The 26,409-nt window shown below is 35.7% G+C and overlaps 1 protein-coding gene and 1 long non-coding RNA gene across 8 annotated transcripts in view; one reads left to right on the top strand and one right to left on the bottom strand.

Annotated features, from left to right (window-relative positions):
- LOC147578503 (uncharacterized) overlaps positions 1-11,172 on the bottom strand; it is a 46,323-nt gene extending 35,151 nt beyond the window's left edge. The window contains exons 1-2 of the long non-coding RNA XR_015255267.1: positions 11,112-11,172; positions 1,607-1,690 (exon numbers count right to left, since the gene is read on the bottom strand). This is a non-coding gene — a long non-coding RNA (uncharacterized LOC147578503). The remainder of the gene's footprint in view (positions 1-1,606; positions 1,691-11,111) is intronic.
- The window catches only part of KCNH7 (potassium voltage-gated channel subfamily H member 7), a 480,526-nt gene that overhangs the window by 61,764 nt on the left and 392,353 nt on the right, over positions 1-26,409 (top strand). The window lies entirely within an intron of this gene.

Genomic DNA, 26,409 nt, shown 5'->3' with positions numbered 1-26,409 from the left:
GAGCTGATAAACTACATAGTCTGTGGGCCAAATCTGGCCCATTGTCTTGTTTTCCTAAGTGTAATTTTATTGGAATAGGACCACACTCACTTATGTGAGTCTGTGGCTCACATTGACAAATTGTCATCTGGCTGCTTTTGCACTGTATTAACTGAGTTGAACAGTTGCAAGAGACCATGTGATTCATATAGCCTAAAATATTTCCTGGTTGACCCTTTACAGAAAAAAAACTATCCTTCATAGTTCGCCTTTCCTTATAAGGAAAAAAGGTTGTTGAAAGTTGTTAGCAAAATGAAATGGATTATGTGGAACATAATAATAGTATTATATATACCATTATATATGGTATTATATATACCATATATATAATAATGGTGTATATATATATATATATATATATATATATATATATATGTATACACACACACACACACATATATAGGAGTGCCTGGGTGGCTCAGGCAGTTAAGCGTCCAACTTTGGCTCAGGTCATGATCTCATGGTTTGTGATTTCGAGCCTTGCATTGGGCTTTCTGCTGTCAGCACAGAGCCCACTTCAGATCCTCTGCCCTCTTGCTCTCTGCCCCTCCCCCGCTCACACTCCCTCTCTGTGTCTCTCAAATATAAACATTTAAAAAACAATGATATATGTGTAAACAAGATTAAAAAGGTTGTTCGTGCAGTATGAATGTATGGGCGCTCCTGCTGCTGTTGCAGGAAAGAAGTGATGGGAACCTCCCAGGGTGGGACAGGCAGGAGAGAGTAGATGTAGACTTGGGGGCTGATGGAATGCAGTTGTGGGACTCCATCAAGGCTGATCCAGAGGAGTCAGGTGAATGAGTGCAGAAATGGGGAATTGAGAAAGGAAAACAGTAGAAGAAAAGATGGAGAAATTTATTTTAGAAATGTGTAAGGCATTAAATGTGGCATAGCGCAGAGGTCACAGGCTTGAGATCTGAGAGACCTGGGTTGGAGTCCCAGCTCTCCCAACTGTACCATGTGACACTGACAAAATGACCTTTTCCATCCTGTTTCCTTATCCAGCTTAAGGAAAATGATGCATTTTGGTGAGTTCTAATTGAGAAGCCTTGCAGTTAGCATTGGGATTGGGACATATTACCTAATTGTAGTAATATTAAGCTATTGTTATTGTCCACAAAGTTATTATATTTCAAAATACTATGGAAATTAGGCTGTCATAGCAAGTATTGCATTACATTAGATTTCATTTTCATTTGTGTCAAAAGTGAACCCTTTGCTTGACTTTGGCCTTTTCTTCTTCGTATTCAATCATCCTTTTTTTCATACTTCTTTAATAGACAATTTGTCATGTACATGCCCAAGTAGGAAACTTTCTAGTATAACATCAATTTCCTTGGCATTGAAGAATAAATTTAAATGATTCATTAGCATTAGAGAATTATTTGTTGAAATTGGTATAATTTTAATGGAATTATAGGATATGATCAGATTATTCTCATCTGAAAACTTAGTATTTCAACTTCACATTTATTTTTATTTTTAATAAACGCTTCACCCTCACCATTTGTCTTTCTACAGCCATCCCAGGGCATAATGAGATTGACACGGCCACCTACCTACTCACCCAAGAATTCCTCCAGAGGATTGTTTTCCTCTCTTTGCCCTTTTTAATCCTCACTGGTCATTCTATATCCTTTTTACATAGTACCTACAAATCAAATACCAAAATCAAAATTAAATAAAGCAAACAACTTAAATTTTTTTTTAAATATTTATTTATTCTTGAGAGAGAGAATGTGTGTGTGTGTGAACAGGGGAGAGGCAGAGAGAGGGAGGTAGAGGGTCCAACCTGCTCTGTGCTGTGATTGCAGAGTCTGATGCGGGGCTTGAACTCATGACTGTGAGATCATAACCTGAGTGGAAACCAAAAGTCACCTGCTTAACTGAGCCACTCAGGTGCCCCGCAAACAACCTTTTTATAGTAGTTGTCAATGGATAGGTTTTATACATACATGAGTGGTCATAATGTACAGTTTAAAGATTTATAAGATATTATAAGATATTATACCCACACCCCTATAATCAGTCTTAGCTATTGAACTTTAGGAAAGAAAAAAGTATACCTTTTCTTTTCTACCTGATTGAGAAACTAATGGAGACTTAGACTAGATGCAGGAGTCAAATGGCTGGGTCAGTTTTGTTACCAATGAAAACCAGATCTGGCAAGTTTGGCTTAGCTGGCAAATAAATGGATCTTATAATAATACTTTTTTGTTAAGTTCAATCTTAGGCATTGCTTCTTAAGAGAAGGCGAAAGGCCAAGAGTGTCAAGCTACCAAAAGTTCCTCTGCTGGAAACATTAAGAGCAGGGGGTAAATGCTTACTCATACCATTAGTCTGTTCTTAGAACTCTTTCCTACAATTAGCCATATGTGACTAGAAGAGTAGAAAGAAGGCTGAATGCCTGAGGTTATTCTGAAGCAAAGCAAAGCAGTGTTTATTCCCATCTATTTTGATACCAGGTTTCCCTGAAAATGTTACTTTTTGTTAATCTTCTCTTTTGTGTCTCTTTTGACATGTATCCTCTTACGCTTCATGTATTTTCAGTGGTTCTGCGTTCTGATGTTTTACCACACCACTGACTTTGGTATTTATTTAATTGTTAATCTTTTAGCTCTCATGCAAACATGATTTAACTTGCAGCATGATTTCACCTTGATGGGGATTCTGGTGGCTCACTGAGCATGGAGTCTTGCTGTACATGTACATTGCTGTCTCTCATGCATTTTGGTTTATTCTTTTAAGCAATTTGCAGTAGGTTAGGCTTACTGCCAAACTCTTTACTTCAAATCTTTCTCAATGCACACATTGGATTTGTGTTTAATGATTCATTTACCTAATGCATACCAAAAAGGATCAGTATGTAGGCCAAAGTGAGTCTTTTTAAAATGTTAACAAATGACAATAGCCAGTCTTAGAAAACTCGTGTTTTAAAATCTGCTTCAACTCAGTATTGTATTCAGCAGGATAATGCAATTGGTGTTAATTCAATTTATGCTACTAGTCTACCTTGTTTCACACAGGGGACCAAAATAAAGTACCTGGTACCATTTTCCCTATGACATCCTGCTGTGAATTTGCTCAGAGCCATGTGTCTTTGCTCTGATTAAAAATCTTGGCTCTGCTACTGGCCTTAGGGTCATTGGAAAGTTGCACTTTCATAAGTGTCAGTTTTCTTCATTACAAAATGATGATACAAACCTCACAAGATTGCTGGACAATAAAACGAGATAATATAGGAAGTGTACATAAAGTACTTAACATAACGCTTAGCTTATATAACGCATGCAACAGAGATTAGTCTCAAGTTCAACATTCAGTCTCCCACTTCCTATGCCACCGGAAGAGAGTACTCTAGCGGTGATACTTGTTTAGTGAACAGCAGAATTATCTTAAAGATTCCGGGACCCGCTTATATGATAACTCACTCAGCCTGTATGTATGGAGCCTGGGATGGCAGGTGGACATTGGACTCCAAGGACCAATCTAGTTCCAACAACAGAGCATTGAGAACAGGGAGAGACGGAAAGAAAATAGTAACTGTCAGAAGGGGAGAGTTCGTAGAGAAAACTTCTTGCAGAATAGCTGATCCCACATCCATACTTTTCCCAAATCAGCAAGTTACTTCATGTTTCTCTACTATGCACTGCTTTAGTTTTAGCTCTTCGACGAATGAGAAACAAAACCCCACCTTGATATCTCAAGTAGAAATGAGAGTGAAACAGTAACAGATACGATGAGGATATGAGAGCCAATCTCATTGTCACCCAATAGTATGAAGTGAAATATTATGGCATATATTACGAATGTGTCATCCACATCCCATGGAAAGGAAATGAGGAACTGTTAAATCCTGGACAACTCTCGTTCGGAGGCTCCATGGTCTCCTGTCCTGTCATCTTTCTCTTCTCTTTCCTGATCTGCCCTCTGCAACTCCACGGTCTTCTCTTTCTTTTCTCTCTTCCTCTATTTCCTCTGCCTCTCGTTCTCTCTCTCCTCACCCCTCCTACCAGCATTTTTCACTTGTACTTGGTCCTAAATGCAGTCTTTAAATCAATATATCTTTTATTATATCTCTCAACTCTTCATGCAAAGATAATTGGGTCAGTCTTTCATTATTCTAATTACACTTCCCAGAGAGGAGCTGGTTTGGCTCAGATCATTTGTGTTAATCAGTGGATTGGCCTCCCTAGAAATGAGTTTGTGCATGTGGGTTGTGTTCTTGTGATGCCTATAGTAAACCTCCTCCAGAGGACATATGAGCAGGTTCATTAAGAAATTATCAGTTATTTTCCTAGCACTTCTCACAGGGTCTGGAGAGTAGTGTATGTTCAATAAATGTCTGCTGAATAAATAAATGATAACACTAAATTCATACCTTATTTTACTAAGATCTCAGCTTTACTAATCATTGACAGCCAGTATGTATCAAGTATTTATCATTAGCTAGGCGTTGTTTGATGTACATTCCATGTGTTCACTCTGTCATCTTCACAACAGTCTTATGGTAAAATCAGGCACGGAGAACCTAAATAATTGTTCGGGGATATGCCCAAGTCCATGCCTGGGCCCTTGACTCTCCTATCCACAATCCTGACCTCCATTCTAAACCAGCTTCAATCTACAGTTTATTTCTGACAGTACAAAGTAAGTGTATGTTAACTTACACCACTAACTTATACCAGTAGTAGTTTAAAAAAAATAGAGAATGGAGTTGTATAACAACAAATGAACAGACACCAAGAAGTTCGAGTTGACTGGTATGCAATATTGATGGCTTAAAAAGTGTAACAGGGGCCCTTGGGTGGCTCAGTTGGTTAAGCATCCAACTCAAGAGTTCTGCTCTGGTCATGATCTCACAATTCGTTAGTTTGAGCCTTATATTGGGCTCTGCTGGCAGTGTGGACCCTATTTGGGGTTCTCTCTCTCCCTCTCTCTCTCTCTCTCTCTCTCTCCTTGTTTCTACCCCTCTCCAGCTCACACACACACTCTCTCTTTCAAATTCAATGAATAAACAAAAACAATAAACATTTTGTCCCTAAAAATGTTTTCTACTTTTCTTCTCCCTGGTTCTGTATCTTATACTCTCTTTTTTTCCTTTCTCTTTATCTTTTTCCTTTTAATAGCCATTTTATTTATACCATTTGATTACTCAGTGGGAAAGCTATTCTTGTTGTAGAAACCATTTTTAGTCAATTTCTGTTCTGTAGCTCAGAACCACAAATTTTCAATGACTTCTCAAAGGATAATACATGAGTAGAAAGGAAAGCATAGTAGACAATAAGAGGAAAGCCTTCTGCGCAACAAAGAGCAAGTCCTAATGACAATGTAATCTCAAAAACTCAAAACATTATGTAAAATACAAGGACAGTGAAATAAAAAGTACAAGACAGCTCAAAGTGACATTAGATTTACTATTAATCAAATAAAAACCAACACAGATTTTCTTTTTTAATTAAACTAGTATATTTTGAAAAAACGGTAATGCTCCCTGATGTAGAGGACACAAAGTAGGGGAGCAGTGTATTTCTAGCAAAGAATGTGATGATATGCATTAAAGTCTTTAAAATATTCATTAATTTATCTTTCAAAAATTATATGTTAAGAAAATTATTTCAAGAGTGGCATAAATTTCTGTACAGTGCTGTTTATCACTGTTATATCAGTCAAGCCTGGTGATAAGTTAATGTTCAAAAATGAGAAAATGTTAAGTTAGATATCATACATATGAAATCTTATGCTACTATTAAAATGGTGTTTACAAAAAATCAATTATCATTGTTAAATACCATTGAAATAATGTTTACAAAAATTACTCTAAAGCTATACGTAAATAGATATGTGCACATTCACAAATGAGGAGACTCGAAGAGACACCAAAATATTTGTAGCATTCATCTCAGGCTGGTAGAATTATACATAAATTTTTCAATATATTTTCATATTCCAAGTTTTCTATGATAAACAGGTTGGTATGAAGGCAATATTCTATTAGGTTTGTGTTTAAAGGAATCTTCTTACAACTTGACTTCTCACTACAGACAAGTGCGGAGCATCCACTTGCCAATTCCATCTTGGGAACAGCCTTGCTTGTGGTACATGAGGCACTAAATCTTAGGGCTCCAAGTTAAAAGACACTTGAGGTTTCCCACCTTACCTACAGGGTAAGTGTTATAGAACAGCGGCAAATACCACCACTTAGGTAAGCCTTTTTCCAAGATGAAATTCTTTGAATAGGTAGCCGTTTAGTATAAACTTCAGCTTTTTTCCTAAGGAGGAAAAAAACCCTGTTCTTCCCTACTATGTTTTTAACGAAAGGCATTTCACTGCAAATCAATTTTGTCATTAAAAACTGAATGGTTAGTAATAAAGTTTTAAACATCTATAAAATGCTGATAATCAGAATTGATGGATCCTAAGTATTGTCTTGTGATAATACTGATTCTGATAAAAGTTTAATTCTAGCTACAATATGAAGAATGATCTCAAATGTATAAAAAGATTCATTTCTACCCTTTCTGTTTCTGGTTTTGATTTAGGAGGTTTTTATTTATGTTTGTTTCTCTGTGTGCTTTCTGTTTCATTTTATTTCTGAGTCATAAGTTAACACAATTCACACTCCCCCTTTTTTCACTGTCGTTTGACAAAACCTTTAGTTCATGTTGGTAGGACACAACTCCTAAAAGTGTTACTGCTCCTTGTAAAGATATACTGGAATTATTTAGAATGATACTTTTTTTGTAACTGCAATATTCAAGGAGCTTTTAGTTTCATATTGACTGAACTATATAAGTTTTTTGACCATTGAAAACTGTCAGATTAAACTTGCTCTTGTGAGTTACTAGATTAGGGGACCCAGAGAAAACAGAAGCTAGTGTCCACTAAGAATTTATTTGGAAATCTTCCCTTGGTATGAAAAGAATTATTTGTTTTACAAGGTTATAAATTCCTGGAAGCCTAGTAACTCGTTTCTTGTCTTTGTATCTAAAATACCTATTTAATACACGTATATTGAATAAATTAATGAAAGTTCAAGGAGACGTCTATAAATTTTTGTCAAAATTTGTGAGTATTATAGATTCAGAAATTCCCAGTTTAGGATATGGGAAATATTGATTTGACATGCATATTTATTTTTATTTTTAGCAAGACATGTTGTCTCCTTTCAAGGACTCTCTTTTTTTGATACTGGAGGACAGACAATCTCTATCCTTTGACTGTTACAAATTTATCATTTAATTTAAGAAAGTATAGCTATTTTTATTTGCTCTAGGAAGAATTCTGATACGGTAGAGGAATTCACCAAGTACCATTGTGTATAAATGTAGGTAAAAGTCACTATAATGATTGAGGAACTGATCCAGTTAAGGTAAAACGATGACAATTGGCTACCAGGAAAAAAATAGATGCAAAGCTTCAAGAAGGTGATGAAGCTAGCTGTGTGGGGATCCATTTTCCCTGTGTATGGGAAGAATGGAAACTGGTGGTTTTCTTGTCTGAGCTGTATATGTGTCTTTCTCCTCCACTGTATAAGCGGCTCAAAGACAAGGACAGTATCTTTCACTTTGACACACACACAATGAATATTTAATGCATTGAATTTGTTAAATTAGGAGAAAGAAAGGGGAGGCAAAATGCTGGAGATGTAAACGATAAGGTCATATTTAGTTTAATTATAGTCCTAATTGGCCTCCACTATTGATTCTATGTGATTGAAATAGGGCTTTGAGGATATTAGGTTTGAAACAGATTGATGTGTCTCCAGCTATATCTGAGCTGGCTGCTCTGGTACTCACTTGACTTTAATAACATTTGTGGCCGATGGAAAGTGAGGAAAAGGAAGATAGATTTAATAAATACTTGAAAAGGAGAAACTATACTATACTGCATGAATTAGAACAAAGAAAGGATAAAGGTTAAAAAAGATTTCATTTTTGTGAAGCCAAGAGGTAATACAATTGATGTTACTGGAGAAGTTGTAAAGAGTATAATGAGGCAATAAAATGAATGCAATGGAAGGACAAAGTATGGTGAAAAAGAATAGCTTGGGTTCAAGTTCAGACTTTCCTGTGTTTACTGGCATTGAACTTTGCAATTCTCAGTTTTCTCATCTCTAAAATGGAGGAAATATTGGGGCACCCAGGTGACTCAGTCGGTTAAGTGTCCGACTTTGGCTCAGGTCATGATCTCATGGTTCCTGAGTTTGAGCCCCATGGTGGGCTCTTTGCTGACAGCTCAGAGCCTGGAGACTGCTTTGGATTTTGTGTCTCCCATTTAATTTTTTTTTTTTAAGTAAAAATAAAATGGAGTATATATTTGTATTTTACCTATAGAGTTATTTGTTATTATGACTGAATGTGATAAAATGTGTTTTCTTTTTTAGGGATTGTTTGGATTCAAGAACCTGAAATCCATTTACTAACTCAAATAAAATAGGGATATATTTTAAAGATTAAAGGGAAATTAATGACTAATCAAAAGAAGTATAGCCTCGTTCATAAGAATTTGAAAGTCACTGTGACTCTATTCTCTTAATTTCCCCTTTCTTTCCCTGGGATCTCATGGTCTATTATCACCTCATTTCTCTGAATTCCTGTGCCATTCTTTATGATGTCTTTGGCCAAGAGTAACAGAAAACTTGTTTACGAGGGGCTTATACAACAAGGGATTCATTGTTTTATGTAACACAAAGTTTTTGTAGATAGAACAGATCCAGAGTTGACAATTCAGCAGCTCAACCATGTCATTGTGGACACAGGTTCTTCCCTTTATACTTCTGTACCTCCACTTGTAGGCTTATTGTCTTCAACTGGCCACTTAACAGGGTGCTCAGATAGATACCTTAGTCTCGAGCATCAGCTGTCCTCAAAACCTGTTTTTCCTTGCACATTTGTTTTTAAGAGCCAAAACTACTCATTGGGTATATTCCAGCAATAGTTTTCTTTGTAAACTACATAGAATTATACAAATAATTTTAAAGCTATCCATAAAATACTCAAATGAAACATTCTGAACATACAGACAAAAGATTAAAAAAATCTAAACCACTTCTAGACTTCCTTTATTGATAGATCAGAAGTTATACATAGTTATCTGAAAACTGTTTAAATTTGTAGAAATTATAATCATTTAAAATAGCTTCCACATTAAACTTCATTTTAATAGTTGCTAGAGTGAAAACTAAATTGAATAAATAATATGTCTAGAAATCTCTCAAGACAATCAGAAATACACAAACATGAAAAATGGCATAAAGCCAAACGTGAGTACGAAAGGACCACGTAGGTCTCCCTTAATGTGGGGGAAGGAATTGAGGAAAACTTCCTACAGCAATGGCATTTGACCTCACCTTTGGAAACTTCAGGTCTGGAGTTTGGAAGAAAATTTGACTAAGTTAAGAGATTTGAATGTCATCACCATATTGTAATACACAAGACTTGAGAAGAGAGTAAAAGTGAAAATTTGTGAGATGAAAAATAATAAAAACTGGATACTTTCTCATAATAATATTTATTATTAGAGCAGTATCATAGGATATTTACAGTTTCAAACCATGTGATTTTGCCTTATCTTAATTGATTCTCTCAGAAACATACCTCAAAAGTGTTAGTACCATTGTTTTGTAGTTTTTGAGACTGTTACTTAAAGAGGTTAAGCCATTTTCCCCAAATGAAGGTGTCAGAAAGCAGAGAAATTGGAATTCTTGTGCTTGCTTTTGGACTCAAATCTCATCTTTAGTAATTTATAATGAATTGAAATTTATACAGTCTTTGGATTCTAAAATACCATTATTAAATAAGTCAAATAAATATACAAGATCCAATAGCAATATTCAAGAATTCTATATTTAATTAAATAAACATTTTTACTGTTCTCTAGATTTCTTCCCATTTTGAATCAGTCTGTTCACTCGGATTTTATGCTGTGTAGAGATAAAGTGACTAGATTGTAATGACAATTCTCAAGCAAATATGTAATCAAATTGCAACAACTGTGGCTTAAGATGTACCACCTCTGAATACCTGAGATTGGCAAATGAAACCAACCAAATATTTCATGGACTTTACTAAAAATTCAAAGTTTAAAAGCCTTTGTTAGGCAAATGATGAATAAATTTTAATTAAGAAACAGGAGCATCGTTTTGCTTTCATATTGCACTTTTCCAAAATCCCAAAGGATCAGAAACACGATAGTACACCTATGTACAATATTAATTTGTTTATAAGGACATCTGTTCCTCCTGTTTTGCTTATTTGCATCTTAAGTTTGTGTGTTTACAAAATTTGACTACTCAACTAGCAGATGCAATTTTTAATATCCTGCTTCAATATTTTTAACCCATTGGGTTTCTACTTTATTCCATACACACACACACACACACACACACACACACACACACACATGCATATAAATACACACATGTACACATGCACATATACATCTTTACATATGTTGGTAGGGTATCTTCCTTAAAATAAAACCGTATTTGTTCATATTACTTAGATAGATACCTCATTTGTTCCATATTTATCTCTACCTTTCCTTTGGAGATGGCCCTTCTTTACCAAGATCTATAGAAGGCCTTAATAGGCTAGTTGTAATAGCAGTATGTGGACAGCAGGACTGTTAATTCAATGAATATTGTTTGTGAGAATTCATTAAATTTGTTTTTAAGCAGCATTTCACTTTTGTAAATAGTTGCACCCAGAAAAAGCTCTAATTAGAGGAATTAATTAGGACTTGGAAAGGTGAACAGAAATTTGTGGGTATTTCCACAGAAGAAAAATACCTCCCAGGGAGTTTGCACACCAGGTAAAAAGAGAATGGAGAGTTTTGAGTTTTAAAGGCACAAGAGAGTGGATGTCTTGTTCAGATTAGCATAAGACATTTTGCAGGTCCTAGCGCACCTAGTTCTTTCTTTGGTGGAATTCATCTTTTAAAACATCTGGTTGCCAACATTCGAAACCCCCATTTAACCCAAATATAAAGTTAAGCCCAGTTAAATAAGAATAATCTCACTATGTTAACCATTCCGTGGTCAGAGTGGTGCTTCTTCCCCTGTCATATACCTTTATAATATCCCTGCCACCAGAAACCCAAAGGAAGCAGCTGTTCTGAGTATGTATAAACAAAAGAAGCTGTTACTATAGCAACCATAGAACTCCTGGGAAGCTCTCTCTTTAACCAATCCCTCCTCTTCACCCCTCCTGGTTTTCCTTTTTTGCACCAGTGCAGACTGCCCTTGGGCAGAAATGGTGATTGATGATTGGACCATGTGTGGACAGGGCGTGAGGGGAAAGCAGAGGGAATGGTTTAGCTTGCTTTTTACACTTTGCAAGAAGAGCTGGAGGACTTGCTCCTGGCCAATGAAGCTTATGAAGAGGCTGCAGAAATTGACACTTCCGAAGTACTTGTTTGCTCTTTCTTCTTTAAAGAATACTACTGGCCTTTCCCATTCTCTACTTGAGAAAGTAATAATGTCTCTTTCATCTCTTCAGTTTTCCCCCCCACCACATATCCATACCCATAAGCCAAACCTGGCATGGCTGAATGGAATCTGATTGGAACCTGATTGCACAGTTGCTATGAAATTGATAGATAAGAGAGTTTTGATTTCAGAAGTAGATGGGGGGCACTAGTTGCTCAAGATTGTTGTGTTTCTCCATAGGGTAGAAAATACAGGCATACTTTATAAAAATTGAACCCAACTTCAAAAAACCTGCCCCAAATAATTAAGATTCTAATCATTTTATTTCAGTTTTAATGGCCTGCAAAGTTTTGTTTTGATTAATCTATCAACATTCATATTCATATACTTTTATATCTCTTGGTAGTCAACCTTCAATTTGTGAATTGCCTGTTCTTTCAAATTAGTTCTGTTAATATTCCTCTTCCAGTACTTTGAATTCAGTCCTATTTAGGTTTCTTTCTCTTCCTCCTTCTTACCCTCTGAGGAGTAAGTTTGTTGTTGAATGTTGGCATTAGTAGCAGACTAGTCTACTTTCTGCTCGCCTGTATTATCTTTCCTCCTTTCATATCCTTTTCCTAGTCACATCGACCAAAATAAAATCCCTGTAAATATTCATGTTAGCATTATGACATTTTAATATTTTTTGAACTTCCTTTTGTGGCTCTATTTGATGTTTATATGGTTATATATGTCTAACAATTTAAAAATATAGCAGCTTTAAAAAATTATGTTAGCTAACCAAAATATGTTGGCTAGGCTCGCCTTGCCTATTTAACATAAATTTATTTTGGCTGGAGTAAACTTATACATGATGCTTCATAACATACTAAAATATCATGAATTTTAGAAAATAAATTTAAATTTGAAACTGTATCTGCTTAGAGATTTTTTACATTTACTTTGGGTAAATGCCTTTAGTTTTGGAAAAATGATTTATAAATAGATTTTTTTTCTAGGTATCTAATATCCAAGTCAATGGCTTATCCCCGTCAATTCTGTTCTAGCCATTGTTCTTGTGGTAATTTGTAGAGTGGTGATTATTTATGCCTGCATGTAATTTAAGTGGATCAATCAGTCTGTTTCATGCATTTTTGAAAGCATTTAGGTATCATTTTCAATTTTAATCGGTTTCTAATGATACCTTAGAATTATCTTGCTGGCTTATACTAGTTTTTATCAACTTTATCAATACTTAGATAATTGCAGAAGAAAATACAATATGTTGTCTAGTTATAAGATGCTATTAAGGACAATATGTGAAGAAAGATATTCCCTTATAAAGGATTTCGTTATTAGTACTTATGTAAAATATTGCTACCTTGTGCCTTGAATTTTTATAGTCATACCAGTCATAAAATGAAAGCATCACTGGTTATTGTAGATGTTGATATTTTTCTTTTATAATATGCAATTTTCCAAGACAGCATACTGCCAGTTCCTGCCTTACACTTCTCTGGCTTGAGATTCACATGAAACCTTAAGGAAATTTTTAGTCATAGTAATACATTACTGAAAATATTTACCCACTTCTGATGTGGAAAATATAAACAAAGGAAAAGGCAAGTGTTTAGAAAGAAAAATACTGGAAAGAAGTTTACAAACACCGTCTACTGGTATAAAATCTTTCCTTCAGGTAGAGAAGTGCCCCCCTCCTTCCATACACACCTAAACCCTAAAGCACCTTCATTATGCTCTCCTTGATCCATTATGTACTTGCTGCATTGTTTAAAGATGCATCCAATTAAGAACAAAAACAATAAATTTTATCCACAGAGGCTACTCTAGTAGTCATCACACAGTAGGTACTAGATAAATATGTAATGAATGGAGGAACCAATATGCACAAGCAGTATAAAACACTCCTGCTGCAAATGCTTTCCTTCAAGTTAATTTTCCACCAGGTGATCAACCTAACTCCGACAAAACTTGTAGCACTCTCTATGTCCCCTGGCCATTCTTCTCTATTAACCAATGCCTAGTCCCTCCTTTCTTTCCCCTGTCCAGTTCACTCAGACATTTACTATTTGCTAAGGCATCAGGCTCTGACCACTTTATACTCTACCCATTTGGGAATTTTTTTCTGATCATTTTAAGTATCAGCATAGTGATAGAAATGAGAAAGAAACATACTGTGTAACTTGCAGTGAATAATGTGCAGTTTTAAATAATGAAAATCAATAATGTTGAAGGAATGCTGAGCAGATGCTATTTGCAATGAACAATTGTATCTACTTGGCTTATCATAAATGGGATGCAAAATGGCACAGTGGTAATTGATGTAAGAGTGAATATAGATGCAAGACTTTGCCTTAAAGATGCTGACCAGTTCAGTGATTGGAAATGACTCAGAAATAGTATTTTTAGTGTTTATTGAGTTACTCAGAATAGTGCTCAGTGAACTATGGTTGTTGTCTTAAAAGAGTGTACATTCCTTTATGATAGTCAATTTGTATAATTCAGACAAAGTTATAGCAGTTAATAGAAATGCATCATTTGCAGGGGATTTTCTGACATCTTTCATGAACTACACTTTGAAGGGTGGAAAATATATTGGACAGAGGAAGAATTATAGTAACAGTGATGGATCTTATCATCTCTAGTCTATCATATAATAAAATGCTTTCAAGATGTCATAATGAATCTGTTATTTTAGTGGCTGAATCTTCTTTTAGTCACATTGAATGAACTGCTGAAATAATATTTTCTTAATTGTATAGAATATATTGACTGCTTATTCTGAATAAAACACAGGTTGAGAATCATGTCTCATGTCTCATGGGGTGCCTGGAAGTCTCAGTCAGTTAAATGCCTGACTCTTGATTTCGGCTCAGTCTTGATCTTGAAGTTTGTGAGTTCGAGCCCCTCATCGGGATCTGTGCTGATGGCATGGAGCCTGCTCGGGATTCTCTCTCCCTCTCTGTCTCTCCCCCGCCCCCAACCCCCCACACACTCACACCTGCTCCCTCTCTCTCTCAAAATAAATAAATAAATTTAAAAAACATATTTCCCATGTTTAACTATATCTTTACAGTTTTTCTACAGATATTCACATTAATTATATAATTTCATGTCTCATGGATTTTCTAAAGTAGAAAGGCCAGGAGTTAAGATACTTATTATATAAACATTGAGTTTGGGGCACAGAGATAGTATGACTAAAACCCAATTCTCATGGCTCCAGCCAACTTTCTTCAGAATTTCTTAAAGGAGCCCAAACTTTAATAACGTATCAAAAAACACTTGACACGTTAGAACGAGTTCTAAATGAGTGATGTGCACAATACTGCTAGGATTGAGAAGAGGCCTCCAATCTGTACCATGGTCTTTGTTGATTCTTCCTCTGCTGAGTAGATCAGAACAAATCTAAAAACTACTCCTTTTCTTCTCACTGCTCTCACACTTCCTACTCTTACCCCTGTCCTAGGCATTTCCCCTTCCAACATGAGCTTCATTAGCTTAAGTTATTTGCTGCCCAGATGTTAAAACAAGGACTCATTCATGTATGTGTTATTTCATGATCCATTTAAAAGGAATTGTAGGGGCGTCTGGTGGCTTAGCTGGTTAAGTGTTTGACCTCAGCTCAGGTCATGAAAAATAAATAGTAATAAAAGGAGATATATAGTATATAGGGAAAAAAGGAAAAAAAAAACTGAGGGAAAAATAAAAGTCTTGGCCATTGAAAGTAAAATGTATAGATGAGTGAAGCCAGGCTGAGAGACAGAGGGACCGGGGGCGGGGGGGCAGGAGATCTAAAGAATAGAGAGGATGGGGAAAGAATGGAGACTTGTTGCCCCTTGGGAGAGAAAGAGCAACCCTGGATCTTGGTTTCCCAAATCCTCTGTCCATCTCTGAGGGACTCACCTTTACTGTTTCCTTTCCTTGGAGTATCAGCAACCAATTCAAACTAGGTTGGGGCAGGCGTGGGGGGAGGCAGCTGAGACTTACTGGAAGAATGAGAGTTTCTGTCAGAATTAAAGGAATAATTAAACAAACAATAGAAAGGGCAGAGGCTGGACCACTCATGTACCCATAACTGAGAAACAACTGGAGCCACAGACTCAAATACACCAGATACTCTTGACTAACTCCTGTGTGAGGTACATCACATTCTCACACCATTGTCAGTGGCAGGAGGGGAAGGTACTGTTAAAACTTACCAGACTGGGGTGCCTGGGTGGCTCAGTCAGTTAAGCGATGGAACCTTGACCTCCGCTTAGATCATGATCTCACAGTTCACGAGTTCGAGCCCTGCATCAGGCTCCTCACTGACAGCATGGAGCCTGCTTGGGATTTTGTCTCTCCCTCTCTCTCTGCCCGTCTCCTGCTCTCTCTGGCCCACTCCCTCAAAATAAATAAACTTTAAAAATATCTTACCAGATTAAGATCAGACTGCCTGACTTCAAATACCATACCATCCCTCACACGCACTAAGGCTTGGTTAACAACTCCAAGTTATAGTTTGCTCACTTATGTAATGTGGTGACTAAAGATAGGATTGTAAAACATTTAAAGTGCTTAGTACTTGCAGTGTCTGAACTCAACAAATATCAGCTGTTGTTATAGTTGTTGTAACAGATATTTTGCCTTTGGGGACTCACTTCTCATAGTGCTGTTGCCTGATAGAAACAGTCTCTGTTCTGTACGTTCTAGTTTGAAAACAGCTTGAGATTGTTCCTAATTATCCTAAGTATGGTCATGTGTTTAGACTGTAAGAATATGGGGACTTTGGAACTACAACTTTGAAGTCAGAAGGCAGGGACATTTCCACAGAAAAAGAAGGAAAGAATGCCAAGCAGATAAAGAAATAGATGTTCGCCACATGTAGATATCTGCAGTATCTATCTTATGCTTACAAAAAGTCTCTCTTCATTTAAGCTTGCTTGAGTGGGTCTCTAACTGAATCCCTGATGTAGATATCGATGTAAACATAGGTACAAAAGTAGTTGAAGTGGGGCCCCTGGGTGACTCAGTTGGTTAAGCATCTGACTCTTGGTTTCAGCTCAGGTAATGATCTCACACTTTGTGAGTTCAAGCCCCACATCAGGCTCTGTGCTGACAGTGCAGTCTCCTTGGAATTCTCTCTCTCCCTCCCTCTCTCTCTCTCTGACCCTTCCTTGCTCTCTCTCTCTGAAAATAAATAAATAAAACATTAAAAAAGGTAGTTGAAGAAAATACAGACACAGATAGATTAGATAGATATTATGTGGCCAAAGATCATTGTTTGGTCAGTTTTATAGAATAGGAAAAACAAGCTTAGGTTTGCTGTAATGTAGCGATGTGATTCTTACGTAGGAAACTTTTACAAAACACTCATAAACTTAGAAATCACGGCCAAGCAACTAGCATGATATCTAAATTATAATTACCTGATGCTCTACATATAAATAATGTTTTGTTTGTAATTGGAAAATAATACTTTGTGCTGATTTAAGGAAGTTTTATTAGCATGCGTATCTAGAGACATTTTAAGTGAGTTGTTCAAAATGACTGTGTTTATGCATTCGATAGAGTATATATCTAAAAGGAAAATCCTTGTTCAGCAGATGCTGTAATGAAATAAATGCAGTGAAAAAAAATTGAAGCTGAATGTATTCGTACGCATCCCAGATACTTACCATTTCTGGTGCAATTAGGTTTGAAAGACAAGTGATTCACTACTTTTGATCACATTAAGAATACTAGTATATGACTCAAAAGATAGCATTCAGAGGACTAATGAAGGGATCTTAATAACTTAACCTAAAATCAAAATTTATAATATTTTTCCCTTTTAATCATGACTAAATGATTATACCTTTCCATCCTAAGGATCACAGACCTTACGGGCTTGCAGAATTATTAAAAATCCATAAAAGAAATAAGCATTAGCTGAAGATTCAATAAATGTCTTGCACACATGTAATTCTAATATAAAGAGAAGTTGTTGAGATTGATAAGAATTTAAATCAACTACTGAATAATGGTTCAGGGCACTAATTATATCTTTAATCAGTATATGTCAGAATTAAGTATTATGTGCAAACTTGAGACATGTTTAAAATTATGTAAAGTTGTTCTTATACTGAAAAAGATCAGAAGCCCCTACTTTAGATTCTCACTGAAATACATCATATTTCTCAACTATGTCAGGGAATTGTTATATAAAGTTTCTATCATTATAAGCTGTATTTACAGCATTAAGAAATTATCTGCTGCATGCTACACAATTAGTTAACATCGTGAATGTGTTACGACACTTTCCCCATAAGCTACGGGCATACCTCATTTTATCGTACTTTGCTTTATTGCACTTTGCAGATGTTGCATTTTTTACAAATTGAAGGTTTGTGGCAATCCCATAGAGCAGTCTATCAGTACCATTTCTCCAATAGCATTTGCTCATTTTGTCTTTGTCTCACATTTTGATAATTCTCACAATATTAATTTTTTTTATTATGATTATATTTGTTATGGTGACCTATGGTCAGGGAGCCTTGAGGTTACTATTATAATAGTTTTGACACCATGAAATGTACTCATATAGGATGGCAAACTTCATTGATGCATGTTGTGCTTATTCTGGCTGTTTCATTAACTGGCCATCCCCCCTCTCTCTCTCTTTCCTTGGGCTGTCCTATTTCCTGGGACAAAACAATACAGCAACTAGGCCAGTTAGTAACCCTGGCCTGTAAGGGTTCAAGTGAAAGGAAAAGTTGCACATTTCTCACTTGAAATCAAATTCTAGAAATGATTAAGCTGAGTGAGGAAAGCATGTTGAAAACCAGACCTCCTGAGTCTGTTTAAAGCATTAGCCAAGTTGTGAATGCAAAGGAAAAGGTCTTAAAGGAAATCAAAAGGGCTGCTCCAGCAAACAAATGAGAAGAAAGCAAAATAACCTTATTGCTGATCTGGAGGAAGTTTTAGCGTTCTGGATAGAGGATCAAACGAGCCACCACATTCTCTTAGGCCAAAGCCTAATTCAGAGTAAGGCTCTAACTCACTTTGATTCTATGAAAGCTAAGAGAGGAGAGGAAGGTGCAGAAGGAAGTTTGAAGCGAGCAGAGGTTGTTTCATGAGGTTTAAGGAAAGAAGCCATCATAACAAAAGTGCAAGGTGAAGCAGTAAGCACTGATGTAGAAGCTGCAGCAAGTTATCCAGAAGATCTAGCTAAGAGAATTAAAGAAGGTGGCTACACTAGACAACAAAGTTTCAGGGTAGAAGAAGATGCCATCTACTGGAAGAAGATCCCATCTAGGACGTTCACAGCTAGAGAGGAGAAGTCAAGACCTGACTTCAAAGCTTCAAAGGATAGGCTGATTCTCTTGTTAGGGGGTGATGAAGCACATGACTTTAAGTTGAAGCCAATGCTCATTTACCATTTTGAAAATCCTAGGGTGCTTAAGAATTATACCAAATGCGGGGCACCTGGGTGGCTCAGTCAGTTAAGCATCCGACTCTTGATTTCGGCCCAGATCATGATGTTGTAAGATTGAGCCCCATGACAGACTCCATGCTCAGCATGGAGCCCACTTAAGATTCTTTCTCTCCCTGTCTCTCTGTCCCTCCCCAATTTGCACTTGCTCTCATTCTCAAAAAAAAAAAAAAAAAGTTATACTAAATGAATTCTGCCTGTGCTCTAGATGGAACAATAAAGCCAGGATGATGGCGCATCTGTTTATAACATGGTTTATTAAATATTTTAAGGCTACTGTTGAAAACTATTTCTCAAAAAAAAAAAGATTTCTTTCAAATTATTACTGTTTATTGGCAATGCACCTGGTCATTCAAGAGCTCTGATGGAGATATATGAGATTAATGTTATTTTCATGCCTGCTACACAATATTCATTATGCAGTGCAGAATTCAAGGGGGTAATTTTGACTTTCGAGTCTTATTATCTAAGAAATACATTTCATAAGGCTATAGCTGCCATAAGTAGCAATTCCTCTGTTGGATCTTGGCAAAGTAAATTGAAAATGCCCTGAAATGGATTCACCATTCTAGATGCCGTTAAGACCATTCATGATTCATTGCAAGATGCCAACATATCAGCATTAACAGCATTTTGGAAGACGCTGATTCCAGCCCTCACAGATGACTTTGAAAGGCTCAAGACTTCAGTGGAGGAAGTAACTGTGGATGTGGTAAACATAGGAAGATAACTACAATTAGAAGTGGGGCCTGAAGATGGGACTGTATGGCTTCAAACTCATGATAAAACTTGAATGGATGAAGAATTGTTTCTTATTGATGAGCAAAGACAGTGGCTTCTTGAGATAGAATCGACCCCTGGTGAAGATTTTGTAAAGATTGTGGAAACCAAAACACATGATTTAAAATATTACAAAACTTAGTTGCTAAAGCAGTGGCGATGTTTGAGAAAATTGACTCCAATTTGAGAGTTTCACTATGGGTAAAACGGGTAAAAAAAATCAAGCACCATCACATGCCACCAGAGAAATTGTTTCTGAAAGGAAGAATCAACGTGGCAGACGTCATTGTTGTCTTATTTTAAGAAATTGGCCCAGTCACCCAACCTTCAGTAACTACTATGCTCATCAGTTAGCAGACATTAACGTCAATCCAACACCAGCAAAAAAGATTATGACTTGCTGGAAGCTCAGATGATGGTTAGCATTTTTTTTAGCGATAAAGGATTTTTAAATTAAGCTGTGTACTTTAGTTTTTTAGGCATAATGCTATTATTGCACACTTAGACTTAGAGGGTAGTATAAATATAACTTTTATATATACAGTAGGAAACCAAAAACAAAACAAAACTATGTGACTTGCTTTATTGCAATACTGTATTTGCTTTTTTGCAGTGTTCTGGAACCAAATATACAGTATCTCCAAGGTATGCCTGTACATTATTATCACATTATGCACAAAGTTATCACATACTCATTCTTCAGGGTTTTGTATCTTTTCAATGTGTTAATAGGTGAGACTCTGAAGCCTAATTTGACAATATTTGTAGCAATGTTGAGAAGGAATTTGGGAAACAAATAGCCATTATTATCTAGAAAGTAATTACTGACACACTTGTAACAAGTTTAAATTGTTTGAGCGTCTCTGGTTTTAAGAATTCTAAAAGTTTACCTTTTTCTGTTTGTTTTTCTTCCCTCTTCTCTTTTTCCTCTGCCCTTCCTCCTTCCTTCTTTCTGTGTCTTACTCCTTTTTTCTTTTCTTCCTTTCCTTCTTTCTTCCTTATATTTGGTCCTTAATCCAATTAAACCTGGTTGCAACTTCATTCCAACCCATGTCAGTGATAAGTTCACAAACAATCATTTTAATCTTTATTATTTTTAATTTGTAGAGGTCTAGGGCTTACATCGTCCAATAGATTGAGAAGACTTGATTGATTAATTCATTGTGGTCACCACTGAAGATGTACCTTGACTTACCTTAGAGATCTACTTAAAAGATGGCATTTCTCTTATCACATTCACTCTCTCAATGCTGTGCTGGACATTTCTCCCTAGATTGCAGTAACATCCATGCAACTCCTCCTCCTCAGGGGTGTGCCACTTTCTATGACCTGTGTGTGAGACTAGGTTGTTGATCACCACCATTAATAGAAAAAGCAATCCAAGTCACTTATCTGGATAGGCAACTTCCCTTTGTATTCAGGAGTCTCAGTGTCTCTATTCACTTTATTATGTAGATAAATACGATTTAATAATCTCTTCAGAGATCTAAGTTTTCCCAAACAAATGACTGTTGCTCCTGGAGGTAAAAGAAGCAGAGACCCAATCATTATGTACCTATTTGGGAAAGGGTGGGAAAGTGTGTCTCCTTTCTTGAAAAGGCAAAAACTTCTCAGGTCATTCATCAAGAAACTTTTATTGGATCGATCTATTACACTATATTTAAATATTTTTTATGTCATCCTTTTCTTCCTTAAATAAATCAGTGTTCTTCCTTTATATTTCTTTGATCTCAAAATGAGTTCATAATGGTAGTCTTAAATTTCCTCCCATGCATAGTGTATCGTGACAGTTCAAAATTTAGTTAAAGAGCAATAGAGTTTTTATTGTTTGTTTGCTTTCAGTTATTTCAACTTCTGTAAATTGATTCACATTTTAAGTATACAGGATGAATCTATAAGAGGATTCAATAATAAAGCCTTTGGTATAGGGAATAATTCCTTCCAAATTTAATGCTTTATCAGAGCTGATGGCATGTATTTTCATGTCTATAGCATTAACACAACTACAGAAATCAAATTACTACCTAAAGCTAAAAAATTTCCTCAACATTTTAAGACTGATGGTTATAAAAAAAGTATTTTTTTTCTGTTTGTTTAAACATAATATATTCTTCAATACCATTATATCCTTGCTGCTTACACTGGATACTAACCAATCTTTAATGATTGCCCAGGAGCTCAGGAGATTGTCCTCTCCAGGGATAAAAGTACAATCTTGAAGATTACTGATGAAATTATGTAGCTTTATTGCTAAAGTTTAAACCTGACAATAATATATATATGTGATTTTTCTGACTTTACCTAATCTCAAATTTTCAATATCTCATATTTCCTAGAACAAACTCATTAAATATCCATTTGTTTATTCAACAAATATTTACTTAGCTCTAACTATGTTCCAGGCACAGTTGGTTTCATGGAAACAGAGAAAGGATAGATTCTTGTCCTTTTTTTCCCTGGCGTTAACAGACCAGGTCTGCATATATAATCTCCAGTCTTACTCACTGTATTCACTCTAGCTTTGATTCTGCCCAGGTACAGTGAGCTCATTGAGATTAAGGTCACCTCAGAAGTGCATGGTGCAGAATCGTGGATTAAATGGTGGAGTGTATGAAAACATAGCACTCGATGGCAGTGTGTCTGATAGGTGCTAAATTTTGGAGAAACCATATAACTTGACAATTGTCCCAACAAACAAGGTCTTTGGCTGCTATTTACTTGTAGTAGAAATGTGTGCTGTACTTATTACCTTGTGAGAAATCTACGGTCTGATACCATGTTCTTTCAGAACATGGTGTCGGGGTGCGAGGGGTGGTGAATACTTTCACATAATTCTTTGTAGCATGTTTTTGAGCTCTGCAGAAATAATCATCTCTGCATGGCAGTTCCTTTATTTAGGAATTTTGGTATTTTTGTGATCAAAAGCTTCCTGGAATATACATTTTGGTGGGGTCGGGGGAGATGATGGCGAAGTAAGTCTATAGTCATTTCAGGGAGATTGTATTTTGTTTTCTATTTCTTGACAGATTTAAATTCTAGCAATAAAACTGTATCATTTCATCACTAGTACCCTCAAGACAGCACTTTTAGAAAGGAAAAATGCGTTAAATAGACTAATTGGGGAGCCTGAAATCTAGTCACTAAAATCACCTGCCTGTTCAATACTTGTTGAGAGGTTTGTCTGGAAGCCTTTCTTTCAATCGTCCCTAACATTTAAAATCTAAACACTGATATTCCCATTTTAATTTTAGCTAGTACCAGAAGGAAATGGTAAAACAGCAGATGATTACCTCAGTAATTCATTCCATATTTTCTAACAGCTTTACAGATTCAAATAAAAAATAATAATCTAAAAATAAAAAAAAGACACTACTAAAATTAAACATAGAAAAATATTCTTAAACGAAGAGATTTTTTTTTCTTCATACTCTCCCAAGTGGTGGAAAGAAAATAACAGCACAATGTAAACAGGACCTAATTTTACCACTGCTTATGTGTTGATGACTAACTTGGACTTTTAAAGAAAGTCATAGTTTCAAGTCCTATTACTTTAAATTTTGTGATTATTTAGCTAAAGGATTAGTTGGTATTTGTTTTTGAATTTGCATTACCTAAGAGCAAATGTCACTTTAGACATACTCTCTGTATAAGTTAAATTAAATTGCTCTTGAAAACAAGTCCTTAAGTGTTTTGATTTAGTTTAGTTAATAGTTTCAAATGAAAGCAACACAGATGAAATTTTCCTCAGATGTCAAAGAAAGGAGACTGAAGCCGGATAAGTGTCACTTCAACAATAGGCATTTGTGAGGACTCTAATATATCCCAGGACTTGTCGTAGACTCTGGGTATAGCAACAAACAAATAGGCAAGGCCATTGCTCCTGCATCGTTTATATTTGAACCTATGACTTATTAAAACTGATCTTGGTAAGTCATTTTACCTCTTATGGTTATTTTTCTAAATAAGATTAGCTTCCTCTTTTTTTTTTTTTTTTTTAATTTTAGAGAGAGAGAGAGATTGCTGGTAGAGGATAGGGACAGAGAGAGAGAGAGTGAGAGAGAGAGAGAGAGAGAGAGAGAGAGAGAGAGAGAGAGAGAATCTTAAACAGGCTCCATTCTTGCCTGATGCAAGGCTTAATCCCATGACCCTTGGATCATGACCTAAACCGAAATCAAGAGTTAGGTGCTCAACCAAGTGAACCACCCAAGCACCCCAAGATTAGCCTCCTCTTTAGTTCAAATACTATTGATATTTTTATATATTTTGAGAGGAAGATATATAAAATTTTATCAGTCTCTTGAAGTCTACTGAATAAAAAAGCTAATATTTCTTTTTATATTTCTTTTATAACAACTCATTTCTGATGAATAACTTATGAAAATTAAAAATAGAATTCTTTATTTTAGTCAACGTAATTAGAACATATCCCTTAAAATGTGAAACATTGAATTTACTAATGTCACTTGCTTTTCTTAACTTAGTATTTTGTTAGTAGTAAGACCTCAGCTTACCTAATCCAATAACAATAAAGCAGATGTAAATAGGATTACTACTCTGGTTGTGGTACACACAACTTCTAGCTTTCTTTAAGATTGTCATTTAAAAAAATTTTTTAATGTTTATTTATTTTTGAAAGAGAAAGAGACAGAGTACGAGCAGGCAAAGGGCAGAGAGAGAGGGAGACACAGAATCTGAAGCAGGCTCCAGGCTCTGAGCTGACAGCACAGAGCCCAATGTGGAGCTTGAACTCACTAACCTGGAGATCATGACCTGAGCCAAAGTCAGATGCTTAACTGACTGAGCCACCCAGGTGCCCCAAGATTGTCATTGAGATTTACCAAGAATATGCTGAGGATTTTAATTCCCAAATCCAAGTCAATTATAGCTCATGATTAGTATTTCATGTCATAACATAAATAATATGGTAAAAATTTTCATGAGTCAATAATGAAACAATAATGTTTGTTTGGATGTGTCCATAAGTGGTTGAAATTTCTGTCATTACATCTTAAAATGTAATGTATCTTAAGATACATTGTAGTTCTTCCATTTGTGTTTGCTAGGAATTATTCACTGTGACCATCTTTACAGTTAAATCTACATTTACACAATATCACATGAGGATTCCATCTAAACATTTTTTTAGATAAACTGCATTAAGTTACACTGAATAAAGCAGATTGGTAAAATTTGTGGGTTTTTAATTATATAATGTGCATATATTTAAACATAAGTGAATAGGGGCACCTGGTTAGCCCAGTTGGTTAAACATTCAACTCTTGATTTTGGCTCAGATTATAATCTCACCGTTCAGTTTGTGGAATCAAGCCCCACGTTGGGTTCTGTGCTGACAGTGCAGAGTCTGCTTGGGATTCTTTCTCACTTCTTTCTTTCCCCCTCCCCCTGCTTGTGCTCTTTCTCTCTCTCTGTCTCTCATAATAAATAAACATTAAAAAAATAAACAAATAAACATTACTGAATTGGCAATATCCTCTATTCAAAAGAAAGTAAATTCTTCTGGAAAAAGTTTAATTTTTGTTACTATTTTTCTAGAGAAAAAATAACAATGGAGAATGTTAAACATAAACGGGAAGACTACTATAGTGTAAGAAACTTCTTATTTCCATTCAGACACTTATTGTGGCAGTCATCAATGTAGAGTCACAGATTTCCAGCCCAATGTAGATCTTAGAAGCCAGGCATTTCATGTGTATTGGGGGCCAAAATAAATTTCATACACAGTGAGTCCTGTTCTTAACATTCTGAAGCTGCTTTCCCAAGTTTCCCAAACTGCTAAGTGCTGAATCCTATGGCTTCTTCATAGGGTCATTTTCCCCCCTTTGCATTGTATTCATTTGGATTTGAAGTAATTACATTCTCGTGATTGCACTCTTCTGAATATCTCGTCCCAGCTTCCTTGTTCCATCTGCGCTTCCTCTATCCATCTCTTAAATCTCCTAATCTCTTAAAAGCAAATATAAAAGTAAGTGTAAATTCCCCAAGGTTCTGTCCCTAGACTTAACTCTTCTGGTCTCATCATTTCAACAATTGCATTTGTTAGATAATTTATAAATTTATAAACCCAGCCTTGATCTTTCACCTGTTGCTTGGATATCTCCACATGGAAAAGTTACTAATACCTCAGTTGCTCTTCATGTTGAAATCTGCACTAATCATTTTTACCATTTTATCCCAACCCTTCTTCTGGTCTATCCATTAATTTTATTTTTGCTAGAAATTTTATTTTATTTTTTTACGCTTTCCATATCCCCCCTTCCCCTTCTTATGTAATCAGTTACCAAACTTGCTGATTCACTCTGCAATGTCTTTCTTTTTCCTTTTTTTTTTTTTCTTTTTCTTATTTCTATTACTTGTGTACAGCTTAAGAATTGTAACCGGGTCTGTTGCAACTACTTCCTTTTTCCTGTCCTGATTTTCAATTTCTTCCTTCTCAAATGCATTCTTTATTATTGTGACAACCACTGTATTGATTTGGGTTATACACTCAAAGAAATGAAAGACTATGTCTAAGGATATTATAAGGTGAATAATAAATATTATCACTTAATAAATATATAAATAATCAATATCATTCCCTTGTATTTGTTGAAAATGCGTTTGTATACATGATTTATATATATATTATACTCAAGATTAAAAGCAAGTAATGTTTAATATCATGTTCAATCTTAATTGAAATTAATGG

The sequence above is a fragment of the Puma concolor genome, chromosome C1 (assembly GCF_028749965.1).
Source record: "Puma concolor isolate L17-30 chromosome C1, mPumCon1.1.hap2, whole genome shotgun sequence".
NCBI lineage: Eukaryota > Metazoa > Chordata > Mammalia > Carnivora > Felidae > Puma > Puma concolor.
Note: the sequence above shows the minus strand (reverse complement) of the source record. Positions and strands in the feature narration are given on the sequence as shown.